This window comes from Podarcis bocagei (genome assembly GCF_964188305.1).
Source record: "Podarcis bocagei genome assembly, chromosome: 6".
In the NCBI taxonomy this organism is placed as follows: domain Eukaryota; kingdom Metazoa; phylum Chordata; class Lepidosauria; order Squamata; family Lacertidae; genus Podarcis; species Podarcis bocagei.
Genome location: NC_138130.1, coordinates 32,285,605 through 32,305,619, shown reverse-complemented (window position 1 = coordinate 32,305,619; position 20,015 = coordinate 32,285,605). Strand labels below are relative to the sequence as shown.

The following is a 20,015-nucleotide window of genomic DNA, read 5'->3' as shown; positions in this document are numbered from 1 at the left end:
ACACTACAAAGTTACAGGCTTGGGATAACTCTACACCAGAAGGCACTGAAGCCTCCCTTGCATGGCAAGGTAGGTATTACATATCATGACCTTGAACATTTTTTCATTTTTAAAGAGATTTTAAAGGTTACGTTAATTAGATCTTAAAATAAGAAAATCAAGGAAGAAAGAGCAGAGAATGCACTATTACTCTGAGATTTCTGCCTCACAAACACCGAACAACTACTTCCACAATTTTACAGGAAAAGTAGCAAATTACTATGTTCTACTTGCAGGGTATTTGGGGCTTGGTGTAAAGACATGCGAATATCTGAAGCGTTGCAGTTCATCAATATTCTGCCATGAATCCATTTTTCACCTCACCTCAGCATCTTGATTGCCACAACTTTGCTTTCCCCCTCTGTAGAAAGTTTGACCCCACAGTCACATGGAATGCTCTGGCAGAAGGAAGAAATGTATGCAGCTCTAGTGATGAACCTCCTCCTTAGTCATCCTAGCAATAGGTTGCAACGTGAAAGGAGTAAGAAATCAAGTGTGCAACAGCACAGAGCAACAGTCTGAAATGGAACTTAGAGAGAGAGAGAGCACTGTCCCCAGCGTGTGTGGGTTTTTTGCTAAAGCCTAACAAGCGTCTGTGCCCCAATACTATAGACACACAGACACTCACGGTCTAGGAAGTGGAAACACAGGTAGTAAGATCCGAGCCCACTGAAATCTCCCCAGGCAGCACAGTCCACTAACTTTAACAATAACCACTATGTGGTAAACACATTCCCTCATCTCACCATCTCCCCGAGGATCTAATGCAAAGCAGAACAACCCAGAGCTTATTAACCTGTAACTCTCTGCGAAAAGATGCATCAAACGTTTTTGTGTTGCATCACTTCTTCCACCTGCTTCATTCCCTCTCAGAAAAAACTCTTGACTGCTTTAGCCCCTGAATACAGCTTGTGGACCATATTCTAGGACACACACACACAAAAACCCTAAACCTTTCCCCATCCTTCAACAGAAACCAAAACCACTTATATTCAAGGTAAACAAGTGATAGCAAGTTTGAAAATTAAACTAGCCTTGTGGCACCTTAAAGACCAACAAATTTATTTCTGCATATGCCTCTACAGACTAGAGTCCACTTCATCAGATGCATGGAGTGTTATGAAATAAGGCCAGAGAAAAATGAAATGCAGAAAGTACAGAGACTGTGATAATAACATTATCAGTGACTGTTTTAAACTAACATATTCACTCTAATTCAGTCTATACAGTAAGTCTGCAACTTACGCACATTTAACTTGTGTGCATTCAGATGTATGTGCTTGGCAAAATAATTGAAAACAAAAAAGAGGGGGCAGAAAGAGGATGGGCATCCAGGAAAAAAGATTTTGGCAATCCCACCCACCACTGAACCCAATGTATTTTGACTATATGTGACTTTGGCTTTAGGCACAATCCCTGGAATGTAACCCCCATGTAAGTTGCAGGCTTACTGTATACATATTTTTTAAACTCAGGAATTGAACATGAAAAAAGAATGTATTTTAGAGACAAAAAGCTCTCTGATATTTTTAAATCTAGCTCAATTATTGTTGGTATAAATATTTCAGTTTAGAAGGAGTTCTATGTAATTATCCTAAAAACTAACAGGTTTTATGAACGCTTTTTAAAAGGGCACCATACCCCATTTTTCGTGGAAGTGCGGTATTTCCTTCATTGCACCTGTATATTGTTTGAGGCCATTTCCTTTCCCTATTCACCCTATATTTAAAGAGAACAAAGAGTGGTGCAATTCATAGAAAACTTAAGACACACCTAAGTCCTATTGAAACCACCGGGACTTAAACACATATGGATATGAATGGGATTTAGGCATACCTCGTAAGATTTACAGGACTACACCCAATAGCATTTTCTCATATTCATGAAAGTTAGCTAACCATAAGTGTAGGAAAACAAGCATCAAGGGGAAAAATAAACAATCCAACAGTGAAATTCTAAATATACAGGCAGCCGAAGGAGAGATCAGCAGGAAGCAGAATGGCAGGTAACAACAAAGGATGCATTTTAAAGTTCAGTCCTCTTGTGAAAAGAGTTAGGTGCGTTTATGGTGTTCTTTGTAACAAACCTTTTTTTATTTCCAAGAGTACAGGTTGTACCATTGTGAGACAGGTGTGCTGAGTGGAAAAACTGCTGTTGCTATTCATGCAAGATCAGTCTAGCATCACAGTTATCCTCCTATAAGCAAAATGGGGGCAGCCAGAAAGTCTCAACAACCTTTTCCAGCAAGTTCAAAGGCTCCTTTCTCCTCTTCTGAAATTCAAAACTACCAGGGTTTTTTTTCTTCTTTCTCTTGACACACAAGATGCTCTCAATCTCTCAGATAGAATATGGGTCTCAGCCTCCACCCTGGCAGGTAGGTGTGACCTGAATTCTGAACTGGTCTTCCCTGCCGATGAATTAGCATCAGTCGTTAGCAGTCAAGCCAAATCTAAAGGCAGTTTTAAAAATGGCAGTACTGCATGGTCCTACACAGTATTTTTTAAACTCTTTTTTGTTATTGGCATGCATTACTACCCACTTTTAACTTCTTCGATGGTCCATCATTATGCGTTTTTAAACTTCTTTGAACATTATGTCGCCATTTCCACTTCTGAAGAATATACACATATATAGCCAGGGATTTTTTTTCAGCAGGAGCTCAGTTCTGACATCTCTCAGGTGGACACCATTGCCGTTAAAAGAGAACAAGGGAGGTGTTTATGGTGAGCATATATCACTGGCTATAGCAGGAGTTGACACAATAGTCATCTTATGTGTGTAGCAGACTGCCAGAGGCATAAGCAGAGCATCAGACCTAAAACAGATCACATTGCCAGAGACTCTCACGCACTATTTAAACACAATGTTCCCTGTTTTACTGAAGTACTGTACAAATGTTTGACAGCGTATATGATTTTTTTCTGAATTAAAAATTGGAAGTATGCTTCATTCTTACACAGCTGGGTAATTCCAGAGGGTGTAGAAGTCAGAATTACCCACCTTGAGTGAAACCAATCTGCAGTTTCCAGATGAGTCACTGATCAGGGGGTACATGCTGATTCGTGGGAGAAAGCTGTAAAGCTCAGTGATGGGGTGCCTGCTTGCATACAGAAGGTTCCAGGTACCTCCAGGATAGGGCTGAGAAAGAAACCAATCTGAAACCCTAGAGACTTACTGCCTGTCAATGCAAATAAACTGAGCTAGATCAACCAATGGTATAATACAGCTTCTTAGATTCTTGGAAAGCAGCAAACCCACAACAGTGGCTCATGCAGAAACCCTGGACGTGGTCTCCGCTGAACAGAGGCTATCCTGCTGCATCTCTCCTCAAAGTGATTGATCAAACCAGTGGCACTTGACATAGAGGCCGATTGGAATGATGCACTGCCAGATCTGAAGATCATACAGAGATGCAACACAATTTCATCCTGTGGCGGTAATTTGGAATCACAGGAGCCTTTGACGCAACAGGATAATGTTAACAGCACACTTGGGGAAGTCCACAAACCAACAATAATAAATGGGGGGGGGGATCTAAATCCTGAGATTGCACAGTAGACAGGGTGCATAGCTATAAAATGGTCTTAAGCTAGTTGACCAGTCATTCCTTCTCCTCAACGTACCTGAGCAAAAGTTGCTGCACATAAAATAACAACTCTGAGAAAGAACATTATGGCAAAGGAGAGAGCAGCCTGGCCCATCTATCAGCCAAAGGAGGAGAAGCTGCAGGGAGCTTGCTTTGCCACTCCCTTCTAAAAAGAACACTTATAAGAACGGTTTAATTAAGAAGAAATCCCTGAGTTTGCTTTTTCTTTCTTTCATCCTCCCTCCTAATCCTTTTTTCCTTTTGTGCCATTTCTGTTAGGCTGTAACCCTGATGGCGAAAATGCTAATCTTGAGGACAGGGACTACCTCACTGATTGCTGTAAATCAGGGGTAGGGAACAGGATCTGCTTACCAGGGTGGCTTTTGCCATTCCCCAGCCCCTGTGCACCACTTCAACAAGCGGGCAGGGCCACCCCACCTGCCCTCTTTCCAGAACCCCCAGTGGCACCAGGTTGTGGGTGTTTTCCACAGGGTGTATCTAGGTGTAAAAGGTTAGGTCACAATCCACAGCCAAGGTTCAAAGCAGAAAGTGATACCCCGGGTCCAAGGTCAGGACCCAGAGCAGCAAGAGGTAAGTCAGGTCAAGACACAATTCAGGGCATAGGCGCCGACTCCATGGGGCCTGAGGGGGCCCGAGCCCCCTCAAAAATTCGTTTGGGGGGGCTCCGCCCCCCAATAATCTCAGGCGCCCCTCCAGCAGAGCGCCACCGCTGCACCTCCCCCAGCCCAAAATGCACAGGGTCGGGCTGCATGCCTCCTGCCCTCCCTCCCGAGCAAAAGCTCCACCCAATTTCCTTTGGAGCTGATTAATAGGCACAGCACACTCTCCCCTATTCGCTCACGAGGAGGCGGCGCCACTTTATCTGCATATTCATGAGCTTATTTATTATTCATGAGCTTTTGCGGGCTCCCCCAATATTTTTTATAAGTCGGCACCCCTGATTCAGGGTCAGGGAAATTCAGTATGAAGATCAAGGTGGGTGCCAAAGCTGATGAACAGGTATTGATCCAGCAACTCTTCAGCAGAGACTGGTAACTTTTATACAAGATCTTCTGAGCCCCACCATCTGCACAGCTGCCAGTCATCTGGGTTAACAAGGCACAGGTCTACTCATGAAAAGCAGCCCGCCTCACAAGCTACTGAGGAGAGCCTGGCTCTCAGACAGGCATTGTGGTATTTAAAGGTAAAACGGTAAAGGACCCCTGGATGGTTAAGTCCAGTCAAAGGCGACTATGGGATTGTGGCACTCATCTCGCTTTCAGGCCGAGGGAGCTGGCGTTTGTCTACAGACGGCTTTCTGGGTCATGTGGCCACCATAACTAAACCGCTTCTGGAGCAATGGGACACCATGACGGAAGCCAGAGCACACAGAAACGCCATTTACCTTCCTGCCACAGCAGTATCTATTTATATACTCACACTGGTATGCTTTCGAACTGCTAGGTTGGCAGGAGCTGGGACAAAGCAACGGGAGCTCACCCCGTCATGCAGATTCGAACTGCTGACCTTGTGATTGGCAAGCCCAAGAGGCTCAGTGGTTTAGACCACAGCACCATCTCATCCCTTACTGCTGTGTTTAGTCATTGCCCCGTCATACAACTTCATGAGCTGGCGCTCTTTAGGTACTCTCATCTCTGCCTCACAGTTCTGGTCTTGCTGAGGAGAGGGCAGGGGATCCCCACTGTCAGAGAGCCTGGACTCCAGGTCCTCTTCCAAAGAGAACTACTACTACAGCAGTAGCAGCATGATACTGCCCATCAATCACTTGGCTTGCAGAAGTCTTGCTTTGGTTTGAGCAAGGATCACTTGCACTAAGGAACTCCATGGTACAAGGTATCTCAGCAGGGCTTGCTAAAACCACCGAGCAGTGCTTGCAAGCAAGCCCCTGCAGAGTGAGATCTTTTGCATCTCCAGCTTGAATTCAAACTTGCAACTCAAAGAAAGAATCTGTTCCCCCCATTATTATTTGCATCAGAAGAATGTGCTTTTAAAATGCTGCACCTTTTCCCATTGCTGTGCAGCGAGTGCTCGCTGTTAATCTCCCTTTTATTCACAGCACATGGGGGGAAGTGGCCATGGTTTGTCCAAAACGGCTTGGCAAGCCGAATTCGGCCCATGGACTTGAGCACACACACACACACACACACACACACACACACACACACACACACATAAGTGTTCTGCAAGTCTTTTTGGCTGAAGAGCAGAGTTTAAATCATTTATTTCATTCTCACTATGACTCGCTTCTTATGAAATTTCTTTAAACAATTTAACAATAAAAATATGCATAGATGAAAGGACTAGGTCAAGACATATTAATGAGGAGTTAAACAAACAGGCTTGACCTTGACATGCGGTACAAAAGCCAACCTAATCCACTCTGGTGTGTACCCTTTCAGAGGTTGACCCCTTTCCAACTTAGCACCAAAAAGTATACGTATGATCATACAGCAGTTTAAAGAAAACTTTTCTATTTTCTTTCTCATATTCTGTGCTCACAACATACTCATTCTCTCTAGCAGATAAGTGCACAAGCTTGCAATTTTCCCCGTAGTGAGGAACGCTCTTCTCCTCACTTGGCAAAGCTAAAACCTTGCAGAAATGCCATTCTACTACCAGCGGGCTATCTACCACACTACTATCCCTTATGAAACCACCCTGCAAAGGCTAAAGTAGTTTGAGGGTGTTACAGGACTAATCATCTAGATGAGCATTCATTTTGGATATCAACAACAAAAGTTTTAAGGCTGTATTTAATACATTTTTGGCAATTATTAAATACTTGTAAACTTAAAAAAAGAGCAAACATAAGAACAGTTTGTATTCCATTAATCATAAAGTAAATAAGCTAGATGAAGCTGAAAAGCAGTTAATTCAAAGTATTCTTAAAAGAACAGAAATTCATGTCGATCACTGGAGCAAATAATTACAGAATTGCGAAACACCAAATACACTGTTGTAACCCCCAATGTAACACTTCCTGTGGAGGGAATGAAAACTGCTTAGCACTGAACGCTAGCTATTTTTCACTAAACATATCCTATAACCAGAATGAAGGTTGTTTTCTGCAATATGGGCGCAACAAACAAAAGTGACGGACCACCTGATGAAACTAAATACAACCGAACAATGTTTGCACCGCTCAGTGTTATTTGCCTGCGTAAACAAGAAATCCATTAACACATTACAAAGTTATCCTACAGTTAAATCAATAGCAACACTTTCTCTCCAACTGCTTACCTGCATAAGTATTTTGTTTTGTCAGATTCAGTAAAACATGAAGGGCTACAAACATTTAGAGACAAATCCCTCACCTTGCCAATCAACTGAGGAAGAATAAAAGCAAAAGGCTAGTACTTTCAAGTTCACAGGAAAGGGTTCCAAAGTACTGTAATGTTGAGTCCATTCAAGTTAAGAGGCACAGCTAAGAGGCACAGCCTTTTCAGAAAGTCAGACGTCATGCTATGCTACTGTGCTGTCTCAAGTGTATGCACAATATTGCCTTGGGCCCTGCAAATGATCCCGGTTTCTGCCTCTGAATGATTTCACAGTCAAAGGAGAAAGCACCACTATGAGTTGCTAGGAAACAGGGAGGGAGTTCCTGACCTGAATTCTTAGAGTAGAGGATGTTGCCCAGGAAGCTTATACAGTCTTCCCAGTTCCTTGGAAATAAAGGATATATAAACCCTTGCACATATCCTGAAAAATAACGTAGGAGCCTCAAAACGAAATTACAGACTTAATAACAGGCTTTGTGCAAAGAAAAAACAACAGGTATCACGCAGGGATTTGTTCTGTCAATTTGAAAAAGAACTAAATTAGGGGAAAATTCCACTAGGATTAAATGTCTGCACTTACTTTTTTAACAGTTTTATTGTTTTTGTGTGCCTTTTCCCTAAATCTGTCATCAGCAACTGCTTTTGATGGAAGGCGAATCTGTGAAAAAGGCCACAACTCCCACTACCCGAAGTTACTTGTTAGTACCCAATGGCATCGCAACAGGGAGCATGGGGGGGGCGGTACGCCCCGGGTTCCATGCCTGCGGGGGTGACAAGAAGTCACCGCGCGGGGGCTCATGGTGGCGCGAGCAGCCATCGAGCCGCCGCAGCCGCCTTTGGAAGATCCTCTGTTAGTGGCTATAGCCGCGAGCAGAGGATCCTGGTGCTGGCGGCAAACCGCTAAGTACAGCACATGTGTGGCGTCGCACGTATGCGCTGTACGTAGCGCCGCCGCCCATGCACTGTATAGCAGTTTGCTGCCGGCACCAGGATCCTCTGCTCATGGCTGCAGCCATGAATTAAGGATCCTCAGTTCGCAGCTGTAGCGGCGCCGGAGGGATCCCGGCACCATCCGTACGGCGCTGGCAGCAAACTGCTATACAGCACATGTGCAATGTCGCTACGTACGCCGCATGCACCGCACATGCACCCTACATCATGATGCCCGCCCCAGGTGTCACGACGCCTTCCTTCACCCCTGTTGGTACCCAAATAATTTCAGAAATGTCTCTCCCTCTCTGCCCTTCTCTTGCTTCTGTATTGGCAAGGGCAGGGGGCAGATTTGACACAGGGATTTGTACCTGCTGACCCCCATCCTAAACACATTGGCTCATGTATAGCAAACCATTAACTACAGTTTACTGTAATGTCTGAAATTTGCCAATCACACCAGCCACCTACTTTAAGGGAAATAAATCATGATCAGAAAGTCAAGAACCTTAGGTTATCATTTTGGTGTGTTTGGAGCAAAACAAACCACTATCCCTGTAGTATCAGAGTGCACTTATTAACTTTGAACTTGCTGAATTAACTTTTAATTGAACAGATTTAAAAATAAGAGCATTGCGACTAGACCGTCAAACTCACTTGCTTAGAAACAGAAGTATATCTCCTGGAATCTGTGGGATTCAAGTGAAGAAAAAACACAAGAAATCCCTTGAAATGATATAGAGACTATACAGTCCATCATTACAGTGCTTCACACACACACACACGCACACACTGCTAAAACGACTTCTTCTTTTCATCAATTCTGATGTTTCTGCTTGCACATGAGAATAATGTCTTGACACAACATTAGACAGTATTACCTCGGGTTACATACGCTTCAGGTTACAGACTCCGCTACCCTTTTATTGGCACAGTGAATTGGAAAGATACTTCTACAGTAATTAAGATATGACATTACTCACTCACATATCACTAATAAATTATTGAGAAATCTCCTTGGAGTTTGGATCCAGCCATGTGGAGCATTGATTCCCAAGCGATGAAATGTAACCAAGCAACACCGCCATTTTCACTCTAGCCCATTGTTATTCAGACTTGGAAATAAAGAATAGCCTCTCAATTGCCACAAGAATAGCACTGAAAAGCTGCCAAAGACAAGCTGCCTGATTAAAAGATTCCATCATTCTAGTGCTATAATAGGGAAGATCTTAAACTGAAATTTAATAGAATATACCGTACTTCTTCTCACTAAAATGAGAAAAGGGTTCCTCATAAAAGCAGATAATCATGTGTGTGTTTTTACAGACAGAGTAACTGTAATTTATCCAATGCAAATTGTGCAACGTATTGAATTATTCATGGAGATAGTGAGACAGAAATAGGGTTTCTTGATAACTCAATTACTAAGTGTTATGGAGAAAATAATTATACCCATCCTTTCTCACATACTTTCCACAAAAACATAAATTTAGAAGCCGCACCTTGGGACAGTTTGTTATGATTTATATCCCAGGTTTTTAATCTAAAAGGAACTAAAGTGACTTACAAGAATTAAAAAAAAGACACAATATAAAATAATCATACACAAAAATCCATAATGAAAGCAGAGTTCAAAAATAATATGGCATTGGAAGAAATCCTAGTATAGAGTTCAAATCAGTCTCATGATGCAAATAAATCTGCAGCGACAAATTATTTTTCCAATGTTTTTCCACTACTACACCCACTCTTCTATGACATGGCCCTGAAAAATGTCTAAACTATCCTCTGAATTCTATACCAATAGTTCATAAACAAAATTACATAATACTGTAATGCACTGAGACAAAAAGATAAAAACAAACGAGCCCTGGTCTAATTCTCATCCGTGTGGCTGTTTTTTTACATGATTTCTTCAGGTCTCATATATTTGCACCCAAAATCTCTGTTCAGATATAGGGCTCAATTAGACTAGATCCTTGCATGCTGAAGTGTAGCAGACAAACTTTCTCCAATCGTGAGCTATACAAGAGAAACAATTTTGCATGTGAAAACTGGCCCACACTTCACCAATAAGCAGATAGCATTCACGGCTTAAAGGGCTATGCATATGACCTGAAGCCTTGTGCTTCTATGATAATTCTGAAGGCACTTCAGGGGAAAGATTAAGGGGGGGGCACTTAGTATATAATTTATTGAGGGATACAGCTGCTCACCTGGTCAGTATGCATTCCTGTGAATAAGCTCACTTCTTTCACTCCTGAGCCTGAAAGTCTTCAGAAGCACAAAGCCCCCTCTTACATCTGTCAGATTTTAAACTTCATTTGGAATTCTCCCCCCACCCCGCCAAATCAAGTTTGTCAAGTTTTTCTTCCACTGTTTGGGCTATTTATCACTGGCAGTGTTTGAAATAAAAAGATCATATTGGGCAAAACATTCATTTTGACTGCCTAACAAAAGAAAGGTTTTCTTCCTAACAAAGAAAGGTTCATTCTAGTCCATTTTCCTACATCTTTTTTTATTTCGTTCCAGATTTTAACATAGTTATCCCAGAAAATGTTTAAGTTCTTAGCTGACATCCATATCCCCAAATATTTAATTGTTTTCCATTTTAATTCCCGTAATATTCTCAAGTCTTTCTTTTGCCTGCGAGTCTAGATTTTTAGCTATCATTTTTGTTTTTTTTCTTATTTATATAGAATGCTGCTAAGTTGCCAATTTTTGTTATAGTTTGCATTGTCCTTGGCAGAGCCGTCTTTACCATTGGGCTTAGTGGTGTGTTGCGCCAGGGCAACGGCCTCTCAGGGGTGCCCCAGCGAGTGGGGGAGCTGTGAGGCTTTGCCGGTGGCTTCCCCTTTCCCTGCACACCCGCCAGCTGTGCCCCATCAACCATATGGCTGGTGGGCGCGCAGCTTCCCTCCCAAGCCTCTGCAGGGACTGCTCTCCTGCAGCGGCATGGGGGAGAGTTGCGCCCCTCTCCATGGCTGGCAGTGCACAGCTTCCCCCCCCCCATCCGTGGTAATTTGGGGGCACTGGGTGGATATTTGCACCCCGGTGCCACATCTGCTAAAGATGGCCCTGGTCCTTGGGACGCTTTCCATTGGATTTTCCAACGTCAACGTTGTCCGCAAAGGTTTCCACTTTGTACTCTCTCTGCCCAACCTTAATTCCTGTTGTTTCATCGTTATTATTTTTTGTATTTCTCTAGTTAACATTTCTAATACTAGGATAAACAATAGTGGCAACAGGGGTCCAACAGCTTCTCTATGCATTATGCAGGATGAGATGGTAGCATTCTGGACTGTAAAAGGGTGAGAAACATACTTCTGACTGTCCTTGCATGAAATCTGGTACATTAGAAAGAAGCTGAACATTTCTCAGTGATTCAGTAACTTAGTATGTACAGATGCCATATTTTAAGTGGAGGAGCAACAGATGTAGGGTTTTACTGAGTCCTCCACCTGCAGTCTTCCTTGGCATTGCCCAGAATCCTGTCACCTTATTCTGCATAATGTATAGATTGGCTACTCAGCTCCAAGGACAAGATACTTCAATAGGCTACCCCTGAACACAAGCATGTTACCTATTTCCCCGTGATGTTGAGGCATCTAAGTTGATTTATTATGAAAGAATTCCAGTTTATCTGGATTGTGGTCACAACACAAGCAACATCTCTGTCATGCCATAAATAGTTTGTGTCATCACAGCAATTTCTCACATTAATCTGCACATCTGTTCTGCTGTGACTAATTGTACCTTGTCTCTCACTCCTCTGCATATCACTTTGTAAGGGCACAGCATTAGAAACAGCTTAAAACACTTTAAATAAATAAAGAATATTTATTTATTCAAACTTACTCTCCCCTGAAAAAGGAGGACAATTCATTTATAAACAGTTAAAACAGCTTCACAAATTTTCAAGCTTAGTAAGCTGATCATGTAGGTTTACAGTGCATTGTTATATTAGTTTATTTGAAGTGGCAAAAAAGCATAGAGCTATCAGGGTGATTATTTGAACCTTTTTATCTCCTACTTACAGTGAAACAGAAGGAAATCTCATTGGAAGTGTTTGCAATCCAAAGGCAAGTAAGTGGTAAGTAAGCTATTAACTTATGTACGTCTTGTTCCTCCACACAAGGAGAAAAGAAGGTTATGTGATTTTTAATTTTTTTAGGTCGTTCTGAAATGTCTCCAGTTAAGGGTAACACATAAGCTTTAAACAAAGGACATGCATGGAATGACTTTGCCCCTTAAGTAAATGAGTCCCTTGAGCGAACCTAGTTCTATAGTATTCAATGGGCAATTCTGTGAGACGTAACTGAGATATCAATCTTGCTTCGATACTGAACCTGTAAGCCAAAAACTACAGATTTGTATGATCAGTCATCTCTATAGAAAGGTTGTGGACTCTCATTCATTGGAGGTTTTTAAGCAGAGCTGGATGGCCATCTGTGATGGATGTTTCAGCTGAGATCCCTGCATTGCAGGGGGTTGGACTAGATGACCCTTGGGTCCCTTCCAACTCTACAATTATATGAAAAGTTGGCCAGATAACCTGTCTTAGTCAAAGGTAGGCAACATGCACTCTGCACCAACTGCCAGTTACCTTGCTGAAGGGAGGCACACTGGGGCCTCTGTCACTTGCAGAGAGACCAAGAGCCACTGGGAGCCTGCACTTAATCACTACATACCAGGAAAAGCATCATGGCAAATGGGGGCCCAGCCTGGCTCCTTCCACCAGCCACTGAAGGTGAACCTGCCCCCTCCACCATTCTTTTCCTATTGCAGGTTACAGATAGCCTTATCTTTTAGTATCTGTACAGAACACGGAAAACATTAGGTGCTTTAATGTGTATAACAAATAATAGCAAATGTTCCCTATGTCACAGCACGCTAAGTTCCCCTGCCCCACCGTGAAGCAGCCTCTCCTTCGTTAATTTTGAACTCTAGTATGGCAAGAGGCAGCTGGGCAAAGTCTCAACTTGTCTGGACAGTCACTTTCCCTTTAGAGAAGTTTGCTGCGAGGAGACATTTTAGGAGAACTGGAGCACATCTGAGCTGTTTTATTTTATTATTGCTAATGTGTGAACGGGAGCAGATCTAGATTTTAAAAAAAGATAAAAACTGCTGAAAGTACAGTAAGTTATCAATGAATGTTTCGTATTTGCAGTGTCACTTAACTACTATTCAAATTGCCATTCCACCCCCCACCCCCCACTTCACCCCTGCTGCACTGGCCTTAGGAGTACCTGAAGGAGCATCTCCATCCCCATCGTTCAGTCCAGACACTGAGGTCCAGCTCAAATGGCCTTCTAGTGGTTCCCTTGCTGTGAAAAGTGAAGTTACAGGGAACCAGGCAGAGGGCCTTCTCAGTAGTGGTGCCCTACCTGTGGAACGCCCTCCCATCAGATGTCAAGGAGATAAAGAACTACACAACTTTTAGAAGACACCTGAAGGTAGCCCTGTATCGGAAAAAAATTAATGTCTGATGTTTTATTATGTTTCTATGTGTTGGAAGCCGCCCAGAGTGGCTGGGGCAACCCAGCCAGATGGGTGGGGTATAAATAATAAAATAATAATAATAACTACCTGATAGCTTGAAAAATCAACTGACATTAGGTCATCCAGCCTAACATTACTGCTCTGAAACATGAATTATTTGAAGTGTTCAGTTGTGCAATTTTCAAGCTAGGATAATAATAGATCAAACACTAGGGACTGAATCAGCTGGGTTTACTTACTCTCATACCCTGGCCCTTACTAAAAGGAAAATAATACTCAGTACATAAGCCATTTTCTAAAGAAAGCTAGCTATCGTGTCCCTGATACATCCTCAGCATGCCCAAAGGACTGGCATCCTTTCTGAAATTAGGAAGCTGTAAAGCACCAATGATTGCTTAAGGCATTTTCATTTTGTGGCCTTAAACAGGCATGTCCAGTTCTAAATTAACCTCCACTCCCCAGTATGTATTCCGGAATACTGTTATTTTTAAAATAAGGCCGAGGGTACCAGCATGACAGTTTACTACCAGTGGTTTCACTGAGATGATGAACAATTATACAGGTGCCTTGTAATTAAGTGCCTTTGGTTAATTGTTCGGTACTAAATACCTAAGAGCCATTTATATCATTTTAAAGTCAAGTACTGTACTGTACAAAAAGTACTTAAATATAAATGGCAAAATAAATGTACAGTGCTTGTTATTAATGGCATATAAACATTTAAATAGATGGGTTTCCCTGCAGTAAACGCAAAAGTGGAGGCGTGATCCCTTTCCAACAGCTGTTTCCACAACTGCTAAAGAGAAAACCTAGCCGCTGGGACATGCCCAGCAATTAAGAACGCATTTCTATTATGCTATCTAAAAGGGTTATTTTGGTTATTTAGTTTTAGAAAAGTAATGTGTGGTTTGGCCTTTAAGCTGGTTGTATGCACGGGAGTGCAAAAATGCCATGTTGGGGACTTCTAACATAATGTCCCATTTCTAAAAGTTCAGGATAGTGCATTTATCAGATGAGCACAAAACATGCCAGAAGAAAAAACAGAGTGGTCAATTCCCAGTCATTCCCTCCCCGATTCAAAGAATCACCTCAGCATGAGTTTGCATTCCCTAATTATGCTATTCAAGAAATATCTAATAATTGGAGGTTCATTATTCTCTTGATCAGTCCTGTATTCCAAAGTGCTAAGTGAATCCGCCTCTGAATTATCTTGCAGCATCAATTCAGGTACAGAATGTCTCCCCCTTTACCCCAAGAAGTCTGCCTAGCACCTACAGATAGTATTTTTTTTTAATAGAATCATAGAACAGTAGAGTTGGAAGGGACCCCAAGGGTCATCTAGTCCAACCCCCAGAACTAAGGAAAGCCTCTACTATTCACCCAGTATTTTAGGATTATATCGTTTTAATGTTGCAATTAATTTAGTACTAAAAGGATTTAATCTCTGTCAGCTGGATGTATGTTTTAGCCTTATGAAATTACTTATGCCTTTATGTCAGTGGATATGTTCAGAGCTGCAATTGTGTTACCTCGGTGTGTGTTTGTATTGAAAAATGTTGTTAAGCTATTATATTCGCTCATTGAATATTGTTATCAAGAAACTAACAAATATATATAAACATACAAAGAAGCCCAGGTATAACAATCAGTATAAACCAAAAGGGAAAAATTAGAAATTACAGTAAGGAGATAAGCTACTTGACCTGAAGAGCCTCTGAGAAAGATCAATTCATTTGAAAAATATTTCTCTTTACAAAGAAAACAACAACTGATAATAATAATAATAATAATAATAATAATAATAATTATTATTATTATTATTATTATTATTATTATTATTATTCCCCAGCCACTCTGGGCGGCTTTTAACAGAATATTAAAATACAATAGTCTATTAAAAGCTTCACTAAACAGGGCTGCCTTCAGATCTCTTCTAAAAGCCTTGTAGTTGCTTTTCGCTTTGACATCTGGTCGGAGGGCGTTCCATAGGGCGGGTGCCACTACTGAGAAGGCCCTCTGCCTGGTTCCCTGTAACTTGGCTTCTTGCAGCGAGGGAACCGCCAGAAGGCCCTCGGCACTGGACCTCAGTGTCCGGGCAGAACGATGGGGGTGGAGACACTCCTTCAGGTATACTGGACTGAGGCCATTTAGGGCTTTAAAGGTCAGCACCAGCACTTTGAATTGTGCTGATAGTTTGTGTTTAAAACAAGACACTGTAAAAAACTAATCTGCCAGCAAAACAAGGAAGCAACATTCCTGTTTCTGTGCCAGATCAGGATAAAAGTACTTTTCCCCCTCCCATGATAAGCCTACCATGCCGTCTTTTCTTCAATGATTACACAGCTAGAAGGCAAACAAATATAAGAATGTCCTGTTTTTTCTCCTAATCTTTGCCCTGTGAAAACTGCTGATTGAGAGTTCTACTCGAGAATTTGCATAAATGCAAAACAAGTTGGAGATTTCAGGTGGTTATAAGTGGAAACAATCTGCAACCCAATGAGTTGTGAGATAAATATTTGGATAGGGCAATTGAATTGCATCATTATATTTCCTCAGAACATCTGTGGATTACTTTGTTCACAATCTATGCAACAGAAAACATATAACACATAACTTTGCAATGCAACTCATAAGCAAAGACACTACTTGCTAAGAAGTGCTGAACCTTAGGAGGAGAATTCTGTATATGGAGATTTAGCTTTCGAATGTATATTACATTCAGGCCTCAAGAAGTTAAAATAAATCAAATCCAAAACATTTTAACACTTTTGTACAACTTAGTCTTATGCACATCTTGCTTAAGCATAATGTGGGGATGGGGAACCTGTGAACCTCGAGTTATTGCTGGACTATAGCTCCCATCCTTCCCACCTACTGACTAGGTTGGCTGGCACTGATGGGAGTTGGAGTCCAACAACAGCTGGAGGTCACAGATTCCCCACTCCTGATTTAATGAATGCTTGAATACAGTGCAAATTTGATAATCCATAACATCATGGGCATAGCTAGGGGGGCAGCTGCCTACCACCAATCAAGTAAGTAAATGAAAATACTTAACTGACCAATTGTGTCACAGATAACTCAGTTCTGCCCCCTCCTAACATAAAGCATGCCCCCTCTTTAAAAAAAATCCTGGCTATGCCCATGCATAACATACCAAATAAAGCTGTCCAGTTACATATTAAATGTATCAAATGAACTCTAAGGTCCACTTCTTATATGAATTTGGCATGCACGGGCAATGACTGATTTACACGCCTCCAACTGACGTGTGACCACGCACATCGTGGCAACCCAGACATGGCCGGAAAAGGGGATGGACGATGACTCAAAACTCAACTCCTGCACAAATCGGGAGTTGACCGTATTCACTGCGTATCCCATGGCAAATACATTTAGCTACACATATGTTATGTAAATAACACAGTGCAATAAACAAATGAAATGACCCAATTTTATTCTGCGGAGGAATCAGATCTACATAAGCATTTCTTTGCACATACAGATGCGCTGCCTCTGCCCATTCAGATGGGTTAACCTGCATGGAAAATAGAGCAACTGAAATCTTAAGCTTTGTCGGTATCTTGGGTGCTCTATACTACCAGCTTAAAATGTTTTGATGTTTTGTTCTGGTACAAGAGTTTAGGGAACAAGAGTTCAAGGAATGAAATACTGTGATGAAAAATGTAAACCGAAATGATAACAGAATGTTGACTTGTTTAAAGAACGTGAGCATCCACCTACACCGAAACCTCACACATCGACAGGGAAAAGGAGGCAGCTTCCAAAATACTCAGTGAGAGATTTACATAAATGGAACTGCTATTAGAGTTGCAAACTTTAAAACACATAAACAACACGGTCCCCAGAAGTAGGCCCTACTGAGTTCAGTGAGGCCTACTCCCAGATTAAGTGGGGCTAGGATTGCAGCCTTAAATCCCATTGATTTAATAAAGCTGTTACTAAATAGCTACTCTGCAATGATGCTGATCATGAATCTGTGGTATACAAATTTAATTTGGACACTAAGATTGAAATAATGAAGATTCTCCTGCATACATACTTAATATATATATTCTTATAAGTACTGTCATAGCTGTATAAATAAAATGTAGTTTAATAAAGATTGTTGCATGACCTTCTAACACTTTGCGAAGATGTATATCTGTAATTCGTACCTCAATGAACCTTACTTCCAAAATGGGTACAGAACTGGATTACTAGTCCTGTGTCATAATAATTCCAAGCAGGTCTAACAGTTAAAAATGGTCAATGAAGTCATAGCTTTTGACCAAACAGCAAATGACTTCTAGTTAAAAACGTTATTCTTATAAATACATGGAGTTTTTCATGATACCATACATATAGCGAGACTTGCTTAGGGTAAAGATGTTAAGGGTTTTTCATCTTTCTCGTACTACATGCAAAAGTGGATCAGCTCCATCAATAAGAATGAGGGTGGCACCTCCTCTTCTATTTGGGATTAATCCGTAATAACAGTTACAGTCAGAATGTGTATTTACTATCATTTAGGCTGCAATAATCCTATACACATTTACCTCAAAGTAATCCCTACTGAATTCAGCGGGACTTACTCTGAGCAGACAGGAATAGGATTGTAACTTTTATGCAGATTAGTTACGACTGATTAACTGACAATCAACATGGATCAGAAGTAGTAAAACGTGGTGTTAAAACACCCTTCCATGCATGTTTCTTCACAGCCTTCTACTAAAGTTCTAATAATCCCTGGTTATTATTATATGAAAATAAAAACCATTTAACTAGCCCAAAGAGATACGATCTTCCATGACTGGTGTTTGGTTCCATCTACACAATGAAAAAGGGAAAAAGGAAACTCTGACCTGCTTATCTTTTGCTGGAAATGAAAAGGAGAATCGCCCCTTCCAACTGTACAGTGGTACCTCGGGTTAAGTACTTAATTCGTTCCGGAGGTCCATACTTAACCTGAAACTGTTCTTAACCTGAGGTACCACTTTAGCTAATGGGGCCTCCTGCTGCTGCCGTGCCGCCGGAGCCCGATTTCTGTTCTCATCCTGAAGCAAAGTTCTTAACCTGAAGCACTATTTCTGGGTTAGCGGAGTCTGTAACCTGAAGCGTATGTAACCTGAAGCATATGTAACCTGAGGTACCACTGTCTAGGGAAACCTTTAAATGTGTAATATAGCATATTATTATGTTTTTATATATGTTGGAAGCTACCGAGAGTGGCTGGGGCAACCCATTCAGATGGGCAAGGTACGTATAATAAAATTTATTATTATTATTATTATTATTATTATTATTATTATTATTTAACCACTGAGATAGTGAACACAAGAAGGTAGTTCCAGGATAACTAACCCAGGCTAAGGGATCTCAAGCATACAAACGAAAAACCCGTTTCAATTTCTGGCAAGAGGATCAGGAAGCATCCTATGGTGCTCTCACAGGGCTGTTATCCCAGAGGCCATTCACAGCTAAGAATAGCGCAGGCTGCAGGAAAGCAGGTCCCAGCACTTACCTGAAAGTTAAGTCCTTACTGACTGAACTAAACGCGGAGAGGACTGGGCCGCGCGGAAGAGGAAGCCGAGGAGGTTTAAAAACTCCTGGCCTGCTCGCCTATGGCGGCGCTGAAAGGTGAACCGCGCGCCAGGCAAGGCAGGTGCGCTGCTTGCAACTCCGCGGAAACTCGCCCTTAGCAACTAACTCCCTGAACTGCAACGCTACCCGGCCCTCCAGCCACCCACCTTGCTGCTTCACACGCACGCCAGCAACGCGGGGTCTCTCCAGTCAGCGGGCGAACCGGCTGCAACTGGAGGCGGGAAGGGAGCCTCCCAGGCACCTTGAGGAGGCGGAGTGTGTTGCCCCGGGCGGCGCTGCCAGCGAGGCGAGCCAGGCGCTCGAGGAGCGGCTCATTGGCTCTGGCTAGAGCCGGGAAGGGAGCGAGCGTGCCCGAGGCTCGCTTTAAGCAGCCCCGCCTGCCCTGGGACCGACCCTGCAAGGCAACGCAACCTGGCCTCGCCGCTCCTCCTCCCTGCGTTGCCGCCCATGGCAGGAAAAGCCTCAAGAAAGCGGATAAAGCGCGGGGAAAGCTGGGACTGGGCTCCAGCTGCCCGCCGCGCCTCTCGTTTGGCGGGAGAGTGTAGTCGGTCACTTGGCTCCACGGTCTACTCGGAAGCAAGTCCCGTTAAGTTTGCTCCCATGTCCTCGGGTGGCAACCTCCGTTTGTCAGGTTCTTCGAATTCAATTCAAAGGAATTCCCACCTTCGCCACCGAATACAGTGGTTTTTGGAATATGAACCCAGCCAGGAACAGGTGTTTTACCTGAGCTTCGTGTGGGTAGTTTTCAGGTCAAAAGTAAGACATGGGAGGTTTATCTTCCATTAACCAGAGTTGCATAACTTTTATTCTTGTAGGAGGTTGTGATGACCACCAATATGTTGCGAGGTTCTTGGTTGTATAGTTCTGCTGACCTAAACATGAATAAAATCGATCGATTTGAAAATAAATGGGAAGACAACGACTTGCCACCTCAGAAGCTACCATGTTTGTCCTGGCATAAGAAATTGTTCTTGCCCATCAACTTGCTACTTTGCAGTCACGCTTTTCGCTGCGAGAGCAAGCGACGGTTACTGTCTTTTGGAAGAAGAAAATAC

The 20,015-nt window shown here is 42.4% G+C and overlaps 1 protein-coding gene across 5 annotated transcripts in view; it reads right to left on the bottom strand.

Moving 5' to 3' along the window:
* Window positions 1-19,515, bottom strand: part of CRACDL (CRACD like) — a 57,936-nt gene extending 38,421 nt beyond the window's left edge. The window contains exon 1 of one of the 5 annotated variants that reach the window (XM_081199278.1): window positions 19,107-19,515. The gene's annotated coding sequence lies outside the window, so the exon portion shown is untranslated. The other 4 variants (XM_081199277.1, XM_081199276.1, XM_081199274.1 and 1 more) reach the window with 4 other exon arrangements.
* Window positions 19,516-20,015: the final 500 nt, after the last annotated feature.